Source organism: Rhagoletis zephyria, unplaced genomic scaffold, assembly GCF_001687245.7.
Source record: "Rhagoletis zephyria isolate East Lansing unplaced genomic scaffold, Rhagoletis_zephyria_1.1 Rzeph_scaffold_00570, whole genome shotgun sequence".
In the NCBI taxonomy this organism is placed as follows: Eukaryota; Metazoa; Arthropoda; class Insecta; order Diptera; family Tephritidae; genus Rhagoletis; species Rhagoletis zephyria.
Window position 1 is genome coordinate 185,334 of NW_016157654.1, and position 14,177 is coordinate 199,510.

General features: G+C 32.7%; 2 protein-coding genes across 5 annotated transcripts in view; one reads left to right on the top strand and one right to left on the bottom strand.

The window, feature by feature from the left end:
* Brf (Brf RNA polymerase III subunit) overlaps window positions 1-14,177 on the top strand; it is a 49,771-nt gene that overhangs the window by 25,055 nt on the left and 10,539 nt on the right. The gene's annotated exons all lie outside the window — the stretch shown is intronic.
* The window catches only part of LOC108360430 (BTB/POZ domain-containing protein 6-B-like), a 41,339-nt gene that overhangs the window by 22,649 nt on the left and 4,513 nt on the right, over window positions 1-14,177 (bottom strand). For 2 of the 4 annotated variants that reach the window (XM_017612706.1, XM_017612702.1), the window contains exon 1: window positions 5,549-5,656. The exons of 1 other annotated variant lie outside the window; for it this stretch is intronic. The gene's annotated coding sequence lies outside the window, so the exon portion shown is untranslated. Of the gene's footprint in view, window positions 1-5,173; window positions 5,251-5,548; window positions 5,657-14,177 lie in introns of those variants that run through there. One more of the 4 variants, XM_017612703.1, reaches the window with a different exon arrangement.

The window sequence follows — 14,177 nt, forward strand, 5'->3', positions numbered from 1 at the left end:
CATGGCACACAAACCAGGGGCCTCTAAAAGTTTACCGTAGCCGTCGTCAAAACTTACGGACATTTTTTTCAAAATTTATTTTTTGATTTAGAAATTCGTCTAAATTTTCTAGAAACATTTCTGCATCAAAGGGGAAAATTTTGAAACCAATGTCGCTTACGTATTTTTACCGGTTACGGTTCGATACAAATATTGTTCAAATTTAGCTACCTCATTTTTTATTACGCAATGAATAAATAATATTCTTCAACAATCATTTTGCCAGTAATGCATTTCTAATTACTAAATTCATATTCCAAGTTAAACATTTTAGCAAAAACTTGACAGAATGTCATTGTTGAACAAATTTGTCTAAGTGTCAATAATAATTTCACATCATCAAATCAGTAAACTACGTGACTAGTTTGTGACTTAATGAACACTTACTTAATATCTTATGGTTATTTAAGATTTGCGAATATGCATACATATACATACTTTAGTATTTTATATAGAACTGAGGGCATTCGCTACACACATCTAGTTAATTTATCTGGTTTATCGCCAGGCTTCATCTAAGCGTGGCATATTTTTTTCGCAAATTTCCATTTTCTTTCTCTATATTTTGTTTGTTTTTGTTTATACCTTTTAACGCTTCAACGAATAATTTGAGTCAACTGACTTTACTATTTGTAATCACAGCGATCGATTTGACTTAAAGTGCCGCAAAGGAATTGGCGCCTTAACTGCCGTTATAGAACTATGGAAAATGTTAAATTTTTGTTAAAAGTTGCTTAATCACCGCTGCCTGCCAAATGAACCCTTTACAGTTGCATGCGATTTACCAACAGTCATTGTGCACATTTTGTTTATAACTATTTACAACGAAACTACTGCTACGAACTCGTGTGCAAACAAACATACATACATACATACATACATATGTATGTACTATGTAGTGCTTATAGATATTTGGGGTGCTGATTATATGAATTAATCTTAAAGTCATGCTGCAACAAAATTAATGATTCGCTAAAATATTTTCAGCAACATAGGCGCATTAGACTGCCCCACTCTTCAAAAATAAAAGGAAATCGAAAATGATAATCAGGCAAGAAATTGTTGTAGCTCCAATCAATATTTTTTATAAAATATGCATTAATTAATTGCTGCAAATTATCGAGGCTGTTTATACAAAAACAATGATGCAAATATATCAAACGCCCATTTCTCTATTGCTTAGAATATTTTCATGAAAAATTCATAAGAAATTTTTTCAACTGCGAACAGATCTATGAAGCACGTTATTAAATAGTTGGCGGAAGTTGTATTTAAATTGTCTTGGTTAAAAGCAGTTTGTTGTTATCTCTTAAGCTAGCACTCGTCTATCAATTGTGGCACTGTAAAAAAGGATTTCAATCAAAAAACATTTATGATGAATGCCCGTCTTTGGCAAGCGCTCCAGCTCACGAATGGCATCAAACTGAAACAAATACTATCTTGGATACTATTGGAGGATGACGCAAAAGAAATCAAACTTCATGATTCGCTTGGGAGAAGCAACCACCTTTTCGCGGGGGCATACTAATGTACATATAATATTTTTTTGTGCATACTATGTAAAGTGAAGGTTTTTAAATACAGTCTGTCCGTTCCCGCAAATGGCACACAATCAGTATTGCATAATTGCATATTCAGAAGACTAAAGTGCGAAGTACTTTGCATTTAGTTTAAAGTTTAGCTTATTCGTTTATTTATTTGGTGCATTAATAAAGAAGTACTTCATACCTATTGGGCCTCTTTTATTGAAATTTGTCATTTCAACCGGAGTCTCAGCTCTTTTTTTATTTTTATTTTTTTGTTAATACTATTTTTAGTGCTGCTGGCTAATTTATGCTTATACGCTGATTGCTTTTTTTCATGGCCTCTGCCTTTTTGCTTTTTTTTTTTGAAATTCTTAATTAATTCGTAGCATTCGAAATAAATATTTACATACATGCATAGATAAGCAAAAGTATTATAATTTCTGAAGGGTTTCCTTGTATATCCACAGAAAGCTTCTATTAAGAATGTACATATGTACCTAAATATATACTATAGACTCAAGGTATAAGTGTATATATATACATTTATGCGTTAACGGTCAATTTGTGCTAAGTAGCCACGTGATTATATCAACGTTTTTGAACGAAAAGACAAAGCAAAGACCTCGTTTAAACTCATCGCCAAAAGTGGTGAAGAAGACGTGTCACACATCAAGAAGCTGAGTATACGAAAACCTGCTCTGAACTCACCTTGACTTTGCCGGATTTTATTTTATGTTATTGAATATTTACCGATCTTAAAGGCTCGTGCATACATATATACATAAGTACATAAACTATTGTATTCATACCTCTATTAACATATTTATGTATAAAATAAATATAACTATGCTAATTCTCCTTTTATTCTTTCTTATTTCGACCAAAGATTACAATCACGTTTTTAAACTTTATGCAAATGCACAAAAATATCGATAGAAGGCGCTACTTCTTCCAATCAGTACCTTTTACCATTAGCTGTTTTTTTTTCTCTGCGTGCCTACCAGAGAATCACATATCGTCACCTAAGGGTGAAAAGGTGGACCTCATAACTAAGGTAAATAAAACAGGGACCAATAATAACTGTTATCTTTAATTTACAAATTGAAAACGTCGACCGAATTCTAAAATTGAACGGAAGCGTTGTTTCATAACAGTTATTGTTGGAGAAATATTTTTTGGTTCGCCGATAAGAGTTATAACCCAATGTTTATTTCTTACGTTGCTTGATAACTGTTATTGCCGAACGTTTATCTTTTACGTTGCTTGATTAATGACAAAAAGTGTTACAAATTGTATCTAATTATCAAATGAGGATTAGTATTGCTTTAAAGATCATTTTATTAACTCCCCTGCAAATATTTGCAGTCATAAACGAGTCTTCAAGGAGTCCTATTTCGGAGCCTTAACGCTCATAATGTGCTCATTTAAGAGTCAGAAACGAAGGTGTTTCCCTTCCTCCGAAGTTCATACTTAATAATAATAATAGATTGGCGCTTACACATACATACATATGTATGTTAGTGTTTGACCGAGCTTCTCCTCCGATTTGTGGCGTGCGCATTGATATTTTCAAACAAAGGGGAGGATGATTTCAGACTCTTTTTGATGCTCTAAATGACTCTTATTGGCTCCATAAATGACTGCTTTCGCACTTTTATTTTAGGTTGTTCTTTGAGTCTTATTGGCCTCATTATTTGACTTTTATTGAACTCAGTTTAGAGCCATTTTTGCAAAAGCATTCCTTTCGAATACCATACATACATACATATGTATAAATATGTATACATTCCAATATGCATTTAATAACAGCAGCTGTAGCTAAATTTGGTTTATTTTTTGTTTCCTAATTATTTTCCATATCTGTATAAACAAGTTTAGATATAAATTTCGAATCTTTATTGTTTTTATATTGGCACAAAGTGCTGACTCCTAACTTGGATCATATACGACTCGCAAAAGATTCATGTAAGAGTCAACATTTATTTTTATTTTTGAGGCTCATATTTTGATGCCCTCACCTAGGAGGGTCATACATACATATCTACTATCTAGTAGACAATTTCAGGAGCTAGGGATCTTTTTCAAAAGGCCTTTCTGAAAATCATTCCTTTCTTTATTCACCAATCTGACGCTCCCTACTGTCGGAAGGGTGAGAAGTGGTTCACATATGAATACAAAAAAAAAAAAACACACCTTTATTTAGGCGTTACGAAAAGTGGGAAAACTCGATGACTTTGCAGGGTTTTGAAACTTTTTCATTTAAAAGAAGTATACTTAATACATAAGTTTGTATACGGCGCTTCACATGACTAAATGAATTATTTTTCGTTACGAACAAAAGTATAAAAAAGTGCATAGGTACATGCTTGCTGCAATAAAACTCCCATTTTATCATAATACAGATTATATAAGTGAAAATAAGTTGCAGGTATTTTTCCAAATTTAAAGTGAATTGCCAATCAAACCCTTTATTTCCAACACACTGATACTTCATTAAATTTTAATAATAGTCGCAAGCAAATTTGTGGTCTATAATTTGCACCGATGCGCTAATCTTCCGATATAGCCATGTGCATACGTATGTATCTTTGTACTTACATTTGTAAGCATGTAAGTCAAGCTAATTAACACCTACCGGCTTTCGTATGTAACCTGATATGAAATTACAATCGTATGATAGAAAAGTAATGGCAGTAACTTCTTTCATCAGCGATAAGAATTTAATGTTACATATACCCTGTGAGCAATTAGAATTTGTTCAGTGCTTTTCTTATTTTTGCTGAATATTCTATACTTTCTAGAAAAGTTGCAAACTAATATGCAAATTTATTGAATTTTCCTGAATTTTTCACAAAGTTTAGAGATTTCATTTTTATGTTTTTTGTTGTAGTATGAACTATATGCATTTTCATGGAAAGTTAGCGGAAAAAAGTCAAATAAAAATGTTGGCCTAAATTGCGAAAAATTCTCTGTATTTAAAATTTTTTCTTTGACTGTATATGGGCAAGAAAGACTTAACTTCGGATTTTTTCTACTAATTACAACAAATTATAATAAATAATCTTAAATTTTTGGATGGGAATTGAAGTCGGCTTTGTTGTTTGCTTAAAAACGACTATTAATTAATTTTTATTACTTTATTTATCTTTGATTTATTTTGTTGATTTACATATTCTTAATTGGGTTTTATTTTATATTATTTTGTTATTTTACTCTAATTTCGTAAAGTTTAACTAATTTTAATTTGAATACATTTTTTTTATATAATTTTTATTAGGTTAACCACTGTTTCTTTATTTAATATCCAGCATTCATTTTTTAATTGAATAAAACACTCAGCTTTATTGTGCTTTTACAACAAAAGTTGTCTCCACATTGCACGGTTATTTTAAGCGCATCTTTTCACACTTGTATTCATTCTATTGTTCACCTTTTTGTTGTTATCCACTAATAAATTACTAATAAATTTTAAGCAATTTGATTAGGCTGTAGCACTTGACATTACTACAATAAACGCACTATCTATCCCACGTTACACTGTTGTAAACTTGGCGCAAATACATGTGCATACATAATTGTAAACAAAAATAATAACAACACTAACTAACCCTTTCGTTTCGCGTTACATTGACTATCGAAAAGTATCAACATATAAATTGAATCAATATCAGTGTGAATATCTAACTATCTGACTAACTGCCCCACTAGCTGACTGACTGTTCGTCGAGACTTGTGTCTACTTGTCGCTGCACTTCACGCACTTGACCACGTCTGAACATCAGGTACGCACGCGGGCACGCACGCACTCGACCCGATTCGGCACTGATTTTTTTGCTTTATCGTTTTTTAATTTGTTTCGTCCGACGCATACAAGCCTGCTTAGCATTTCTCGTCGCTCTGTTTTGCTGCTGCTTAACACTTCTTACTTTTTCTTAATTAAATGGATTTCATGTACATATATTTTTTCAAATTTTATTATTCACCTATTCACTATCAACGTCGATATTCGATTTGCAGGCGATTGATTTGATCGCGATGCGCCATCCACCACTGATCGCCTAGTTATAAAACGACTCGCTCGAGTCAACGTTCGATTTCGTTATGAACAATGAATTCTCAGACAACAGCAAAATGTTGCTGACTTTTGCGTTGCCGCTGCGATCGATGTGACTTTGAAGTTTGTTGTTGTTGGTTGGTTGGTTGGTTATGCGGCTTTGCCTTGAGCGCGAAATTGTGCTGAGCTCAGAAATGGAGAGCGCGATGAGCTAATGCAAAATGTGTACCAGTAGTGTTGCCAGAATGCAAATTTTCTATTTTTTTCTTCATCTTAAAATTATACTTAAAGTAAAGTTGGCGTTTTTTAAGCTTTCCATGTAAATATTGCCTTCGTAAACGATCATTTGTTGACTGGTAAATGTGACGAGTATATCTAATAACTCCAATTAGCACTCATGTATACGTGCCGCTTTAAGAGCGCACAACTCGCCAATTAATCTTGGGAGACAACTAGAAGATAGTAGCAGATAATTGCTGCTCTTCAATCCAACGAGTAAAATTTAGCACCCTATGAAATTGCAGTGGGTTAATATCACTTGTTTCTACTGATAAGTATATAACATATACGACAGGAATTGTAGTGATCAAATTCTTACAGGGCAATTCTGGCAAATGTCTTCCAACTCGCTTTCGTAAGACAATTGTCAATTCTGGCAACTATCTTGAAAGCTATTTTCTGTTTTTTGGGAAGACTAATTGAAAAATATGTTAAAAAGGACGTTTATTGCATGTTTTTGTCTTTTACAAGTTATTAAAAATTCGACTAAAGATTAAAAAAGAAATATTTTTTTAAACTATAAAAACTAAAAATTAAAAGAAAAAATATTAAACTTAAAAAAAAATAACTTTCTAAAGTTTTTCTTTTTAAAACATTAAACTCTAAAACTTGTAAGAAAATTAAATAAAAAAATTAAAACGAGAGGTTTCTTAAAATTAAATTTAATGAATTAAAAAAAATATTTTTTTTTTAACAATTACGTTGTTCACACTTGCTTGGTTATCAGGTTATCTGGTTAAATGGATTATTTTGTAGTGTATTTTATTGTTGTAAACGGAATAAAAATATAACCACATAACCAGATAACCTGATAACCAGGTAAATGTGAACAACCTCAATAAAATCTACCTCTTAAACTAAATATCGTAAAATTAAATTAAGTTTCTTAAAATTTAGGAAACAAATATATATGTATTTTAAAACATTAAAATCTAAAAATTAAAAGAAATTTATATCAAAGACGAAAAAAATTCTTATAAATAACCAAATCTTTTTAAAGCAAGCTTTCTAAATATGAACAAAATCTGACCATAAATACTGGTGTACCAAATATCGCCACAATTTTTAGTGGAGTTATCGCCTTTCATATAGTTAGTATACGTTTTAAATATGAACCAAATCGGACTATAAATACGGGTTTTTCCAGTATCTCAACTCCTGCGCCACCTATCGGATTAACAAAAATCTTTCTTATTGCATTGTCATCGGGTTCTGAGCCAACTGTGAAGTTTCAAGCCTCTAGGTCATCGGGAAGTTGGTCAAAAATTTATTGCAAGATTTGCCCTTAACATACATATATATATCTAGAGCAAGTTAAATGAAAGCTTGTAAAAAACGTTGCACGAGCATTCTCGAATAGCACGCCAGTACTTTGCTCACTCGGCCATTGGGACTGCTGGAGCAGTCCGAGAAAAATCATATACACCTCCATTTGGCCCATTCTGAAGAGCTTTATGTCAAAAAAGCTTTTCACCATGAATGTTGTGCCAGAAAAAATAAAACCTTTAAAACTATCTTTCGAACTCTATCTCAATTGTCTTTCCTCTTTTTTAGCCAGAATTGCCCTGTTAGTCTTGCAGCAATATTTAGTATCGAGAACTCAGTGTCCAGTTAGTCGAGACATATTCTTCCTGACCAATTTGATGATAACTGAAGCTCAATTTGAGCAGTAGGTGGACCATATACTTCTAAATACCCTGCATAATTGTAGGCCTATCCACTTTCGGTTAGCCACGCTTTGCCAGTTCTGACTGGAGATTGTTGATTACTTTAAAAAATTTTATATTCAAACTAGGGCTGTGCGATTAATTGATTACTCAAAATTTTAATTAATCATAAAGTAAATAACTCAATTATTCGATTAATTGGAAATTATGATTACTCAAAAGTTCAGTTACTCGAGTAATCAAGATTTTTGATTAACCAAAAACAAAAATATTTGAGTAAAATGCTTTATGATTAATCAACATTTCGAGTAAAATGAGTAATCAACATTTCAACTCTTTACATATGTATAAGGTAGTTAAAGTTCCTTGATACTTTGAAAACAATGTTTCTGTTTTCAAAAATTAAAGCAAACAATTTTTTTCATATACAGAATGTAAAAAAGAAAATAAGCTTTTTCCAAAGCAAACTCTATTAACGAGCAAAATTATTTTTTTAGAGTAATGATATTTCAAGTAACTCGATTAATCATCGTTTTGAGTAATCAAAATCTTGATTACTCGAGTAATTGATTAACCGAATAATTGATTAACCAACTTGCTCGAGTAATCGAATAATCGCACAGCCCTAATTCAAACTCTACTTAAATTACCAGTATTGGCTATGCCTTAATCGCCACCTGGGGCCATTTCATAAAGTGACAGTTGTAGCGACAGGCATTTTCCGTATTGTCAATGACAACTCGACAGTTTGGTCGGTGTTTTGTTCCATGAGAAACTCCATTGAAAAGGTGGCAAATTGTCATTGCCGGGTTTTAAATTTGTCGTTGACAAAATTGTCGCCAGTCATATGAAGTGTATTTGAAATTCATATGTAATATTTGCATTTGCTTTAAGAAATATTCACATTATAGAAAAGCAATGAAATGCACGCAATAACCTTATAAATAAATTTACAAAATTCTCCTGTGAAAACTTTCCGACTTAGATATTTAGTTTGGTCGCTATTATCGCGACAATTTTGTCAGAGTGACAATAGTCAGCACCATTGTCAACAATATCCCAGTATTTTCACTGTTGCTTTCCCAAAAGTTTTCACAGTTACCTACAAGCATATATGAAACAGAAAAAATATCGGTGACAATTCTGGCTCTAAAATTTTATTGAAAAATCTACAATTATCGCAGCTGTCACTTTTATGAAATAGGCCCCTGGATGCATGAGAATGTATGGTGCCTTCCGAGGCTAACAGGCTGATTAAGCAAAGACTTCAGCCTGAAAATCATTGAAGTCGAAAATATAAAACCCAGAGAACTGACTTTACTTCTTATGCCGAATTTCCACCAGGCATTGAGATGTGCCATGTGGAAACGAATTTTATGACAATTTTTCTTAACTAACGGCACAGGCATTTTCTAATGCCTAACTTTGTCATATAAATGTATGCCATTTTATGCCTAGAGGAAATCCGGTATTAGTTTAAAGTTTCAATATAACCAATTACTATTCAAGTGTATAAAACCGAAATTAATATTAATTGGTAACACTGTCTTACGCACAGCTGATTGTGGGTAAAATTGACGACACGCATACGTCATGATGCACCGCCGACGTTGACTTCATAGTTAAGTATTTGTTGGCCGCATACGGTCATACGGTGTACACACATATATACAAACATACATACATATTTATAGTAGAGATTTAAATAGCTCACCTAAGTAATAATTTGTTTACTTCTATATATCGCTCTTTTTTATAGTTGCTGTCAATATACGGGTATATTTTTCTACTTTCAATACATTTTTAATTTAAATTAAATTAACACATTTACATATTTATCTTCTTTTGATGTTATACAATTTTCTTTACCGGTTTTTATTTACTTTAACAAAATTTTCTTTCATTCTCTTTTTCTCTGTAAAACGTGTTCCAATTTTCGAATTTAGGTCCGTTATTATAGTCTTTCAAACTAGTCGAAAAGCTTGATTTAGTTAGTAGTTCGTATAATCAACCCTACGCACACTATTTACATATCACCCAAAATGTCATAACTCAAAAAATCAAAAACGCAAAGTTTTGAGTAGGATTTTTTACTTTTGAACAAAAACAAGCAACTAAAAAAATTATAAATCCTACTAATACATAATAACGTTTATAAATGTGAAAGTTTGTGAGTGTGTCAGTGTGGCGGCGTATGAGTGTTGAGCTTCACTGATTAAAATATAGGATATTTTTAAGAGAGTTACCACCTTTTTTAGCAGTTGTAGAACATTTTCTTCATAGTGAATTTTTCAATGATAGTTTTCATCAATAACTGTTATGAGCAAAACGCTCTCCAAACCTATTCCTTTATTTACTTTACTGCATTAAAATTTTGCTTGCTAGGTCACAAGTTAATGCAAACTACTGCGCTTGAACTAAATTCCACTATCGATTAGTTGTATGAAAGGAAAACATAAGCTGCAGAAAAACATATGTATGCACATATATAGTACAACACAAATATTTGTAAATGACAAAAACTTTCAATTTCTGATTTGTGCAAAACTCAAAACCAATCCACCACTCAACTCATTCCATTCAATCATTCGAAATACAATTTTGTACCAAAATTTATTGTCCTTAGCTTACATTGCGTACTCCTATACACTCAGACTGCATCTACAAGTTGTTTTTGCTGCTTAACTCAATCTGCAATAATCGCAATCAATTTGCAACAAAACTGTTAACTGCTAACAATACATAAGTTGTGTTTTTGTATGCTGCTTCGCAAGGGATGTAGAAGAAATCAAAACTTTTTCCGCCACAGTACACAAATAATATTTAGAGAGGGGTAAGTTGAGTTGAGGTTCAACATAAATTTTATACGCGCGCAAATTGCTGCTCGTACTCGGCAGCAAGTTGCTCGAGTTGTGATTTTTTGCTTGGCGCTAAAAGCTTATTGCTGCAGCGAATACGTATGTATGTACAGCTAGCTTCTGGTTGCTTCTGCAAACGATGTTGATGACGACTGACGGCGCCTGCTGGGCACTTCAGCTAACTTAGCGCCCAAAAGTTCATACAAGTAAATGCACTTTTATTGCCAATGGCACAGCAGCAAGTCAGTTTGCTGCTTGGTCCGTCGGCCGTTTGACTGACTGACTGACTGACCGACTGTCTAAATGAGTGACTGGCTTCCACCAACGCATCTATGCAGCATTTGTGTGCAATATCCGCCGGCGTGCCTCCCATCACACACACGTATTTTCTGAGACGAGTGGATATGGCATAGCGGCTGTGTTTGTCAAGAGGTACATACGTACGTCAAATGCTTGACATACTTTGAGGCGCTCAAACTCGCATTTAGTTACTTTAGTAGTCAACTATGCTATAACATTTTACGCTACCAACTCAAATATTTGTTGCTTGTGTGTGGCCCATACGACCACTGCTGCTGTTGCTGGCATTGATGTTGCCGCTAAAGTTTCTATATTTTAGTGCAGTAGCACTTTGCGCTAATTTGATAATCGTTTATTAGTGAACTTTGGTGTTGCTCTGCAATCGGCCAGCGAATAGGTCAGACTGTCTAAGTCAGCTGCTGAAAAGTCACTTTTAAACGTATTCTATCCGTCCCCCTATTTTACTTTTGTTGAGTAATATTTACTGGACTTAAATGAATTGCAAATTTCTTTTAATAGTTTGCAAATTTTTTCTGCATTTGCGTTGAAAAATGTCATGCTGTTCGGGCGAATGCCAATATCTCTAATTCAATGGTAAAACCATTGCAGCCGTGAATGCACTGCATGCGCCAGTTTGTTTATATATCTATAGCTATAGGTACATCTCTATAGCGACAAACATCCTTTGTGTATATTTATATGTTTGTATGTATGTAAGCCTGTAATGACATTTCAAATTTTATTTTAAGCATATTTACTAATGGCTTTTTAATGCTGCCTCAGCGTCACTTCGTCAGTGCAACACCATTGCCCGCCGTCTACAATTCTTCGTACATTAATATGTAATTTTTTATACACAAATATATGTATGCACTTACTTATGTACAACAGACGATAATGTTGCAAGCTTTACGTCAGCTGTGCGCTAAAGTGCATTCGTTTAATGACTTTTGAATAAAATTTGATTTTAAGTTTACATAATTTTCTCCATTTTTATAGCAGCATAGATAATCGTCTATTACTAAACTATTACTTAAGCTTATCTCCTCAATATGACGGACTATAAGGACATCTCGTTGAAATTTAAGCTGGAATTGAATTTACTAAACATATTCATGAAAATTCATGTCGTTTTCTTTAAACCACAGGCATTGTTTTCAAACAAATTTTAAGACGTTATTCCCTACGTAGCGTCACACAGTGCGAAATTTTGTATGGACGTGCGGAATTAATTAATAATTGGAATAATAAATAATGAAGGTACCTCAATAAAACTTTGACAACAAGTAAATGGAAGGCCAAGCATTTATGGTGTGGAAAATGGACTAAATCTGACAATAATCTCGCCCTCTTTTCATAAAAGTGTATTTTTCAGAATTATGGAGGTGCGGAATTAATACCAGTTATTTCAGATATTGCTGTGATATTCGAGAACCCTCTGCGTGGTACTGTATTGCCATCATTTATGATTCCTGTACCCCGCTTCACAACAACTACTTTCAATCCGTTTTTTTAACGCTTCTCGTATTTTTTTTCTTGCGGTTTTGTTTGTGCATTAACCAGTAAAGCAAAATCACTGGCTAGTAGTTTTCCAGCTAAGAAAATAATAAAATAATTCCTATGTAAATTAAAGAGTTTTTTTTTTATTTATTCCTTACTTCTAAGTAGGCAGATATAAGCAGCCAAAAATTATTTAGTATTGCGCCCAAAGCTTTAAGGAATCATAAGTGATGAAAATCTGAAGAAGATATGAAGAAAATGTATTGATAAATAAAGTTTTAAATGGTCTAATGAAGATGCGCATTAATTTATTTTTTATAATTTCAGTAATAGTTCATACATGGCGTATGAGTAACATTCTTCCTCATAACCAGTGCTGCCATTTCACCCATTTTCTACCTGCTGTTTTGCTGGAAAAATTCAAATTTAGCTGCAAGATTTTTTTTTTAGCTTTTTTTGAAAATCTTTTAGCTCTAGATTTTTTCAAAATTAATTAATCTTCACAAAAATTTAAAAGGCGATAAACGCAGGTTGAATGTATGTACATATGTCTACATATACTGTGTGCGCCCCATAGCTCTGTTAGAGGGGACAAATAATCGATTATTGCAATGCTAAGTTCATCACTAACACTTTTCTGTTGGCGGTTGAGCAGTTGTCAAAAATCTGCTTTTTTTATCAAAAGGTTTTTTATTGAAACTACCTTATTTTTGTATCATGCAAATAACCTTTAATTTGTTATTAGATGTAAGAAATATGTACCTATTTACTGTTTTTTGTGAAAAAATACTAATAAAACATCTGAATAATTGCCTAAAAAATTTGTTATTTAGCTGTTTTTAGCTACTTTTTTTGTCCATCTAGTTGGATTGCTGAAAAACTTCTGGCAACACTGCTCAAAACAATCCTAGTCATACTATTTCATATATAGAACATTACTGTTATACCTGGATCGATACGGTCCAGAAGTAGTTATATTTCCGAATCCGATTTTTGTGTTGGGCCTATTTTGTAGACAGTGTGTGATATTTACACAGAAGCGAAGATTACCTGATGAAATGATCGGATGGATTGTTGTCTGGTGCAAAAAAAATTTATAAATATTCGTAGAGTTTAAACTATAAGAAGGCTGACGATTTTCTAAGTCTCAATTAAAAACTTTATTTAAGAGAAATCTAAAGGCAGCCAATATTAGATAAAGTCTTCCTACATATCTATAAGGTAAGGATATAATTAAAATATTTGGGTTGTATGTAGACAGACCCCACCAAACAAAGATTGGTGACTTTCTTTGCTAACATTTGGCTGCGCTACTTGAATGTCGGAATATATTTTCGTAAATATGAAATACCTGTTGGACCGAAAATTTGTATCTCATCTCGATAATCATAAAAAATGCATTATACCGTTTTATATACAAATTTGTTTTCTTCAAAATATCTTTATCAACCAAATATGCTTATAATTTATTAAACGTAACCAAACCAAAATTAGCTAAAATGTCTACTGTTGGTTTGGTGTTATTAATTTAGACTTCTGTACATACATATATCAGAAAACAAATTCTTTTAATAACACAAGCCGTTTGTTTACAAGATCGAATTTAGTCATTTGTCCAAATTTATTCTAAGCTACAGTTATAAAACGAGTTTAACAGCAGCCACAATTTTAATGTTAGACAAGCTGATAAACGAATTTCTGCATTATACAACAAAAAAATCTCCTTTACTGCGTTGTAGACTACTTAATACAAAATTGGTTTTCATATTCACATTTACACATTTATCGTTAAGACAAAACTCTCAAATAATTGCATTTTAGCTGTTAGTACTGTTGTTGTTGTTGTTGTTGTTTGCGGCGGCGGCGACTGCTGCTGATGCAAAACAGTGACCCTGAAAAATTCTGTCATATGCATGAGAATTCAACACGCACACAACAAATCACACTGCAGATC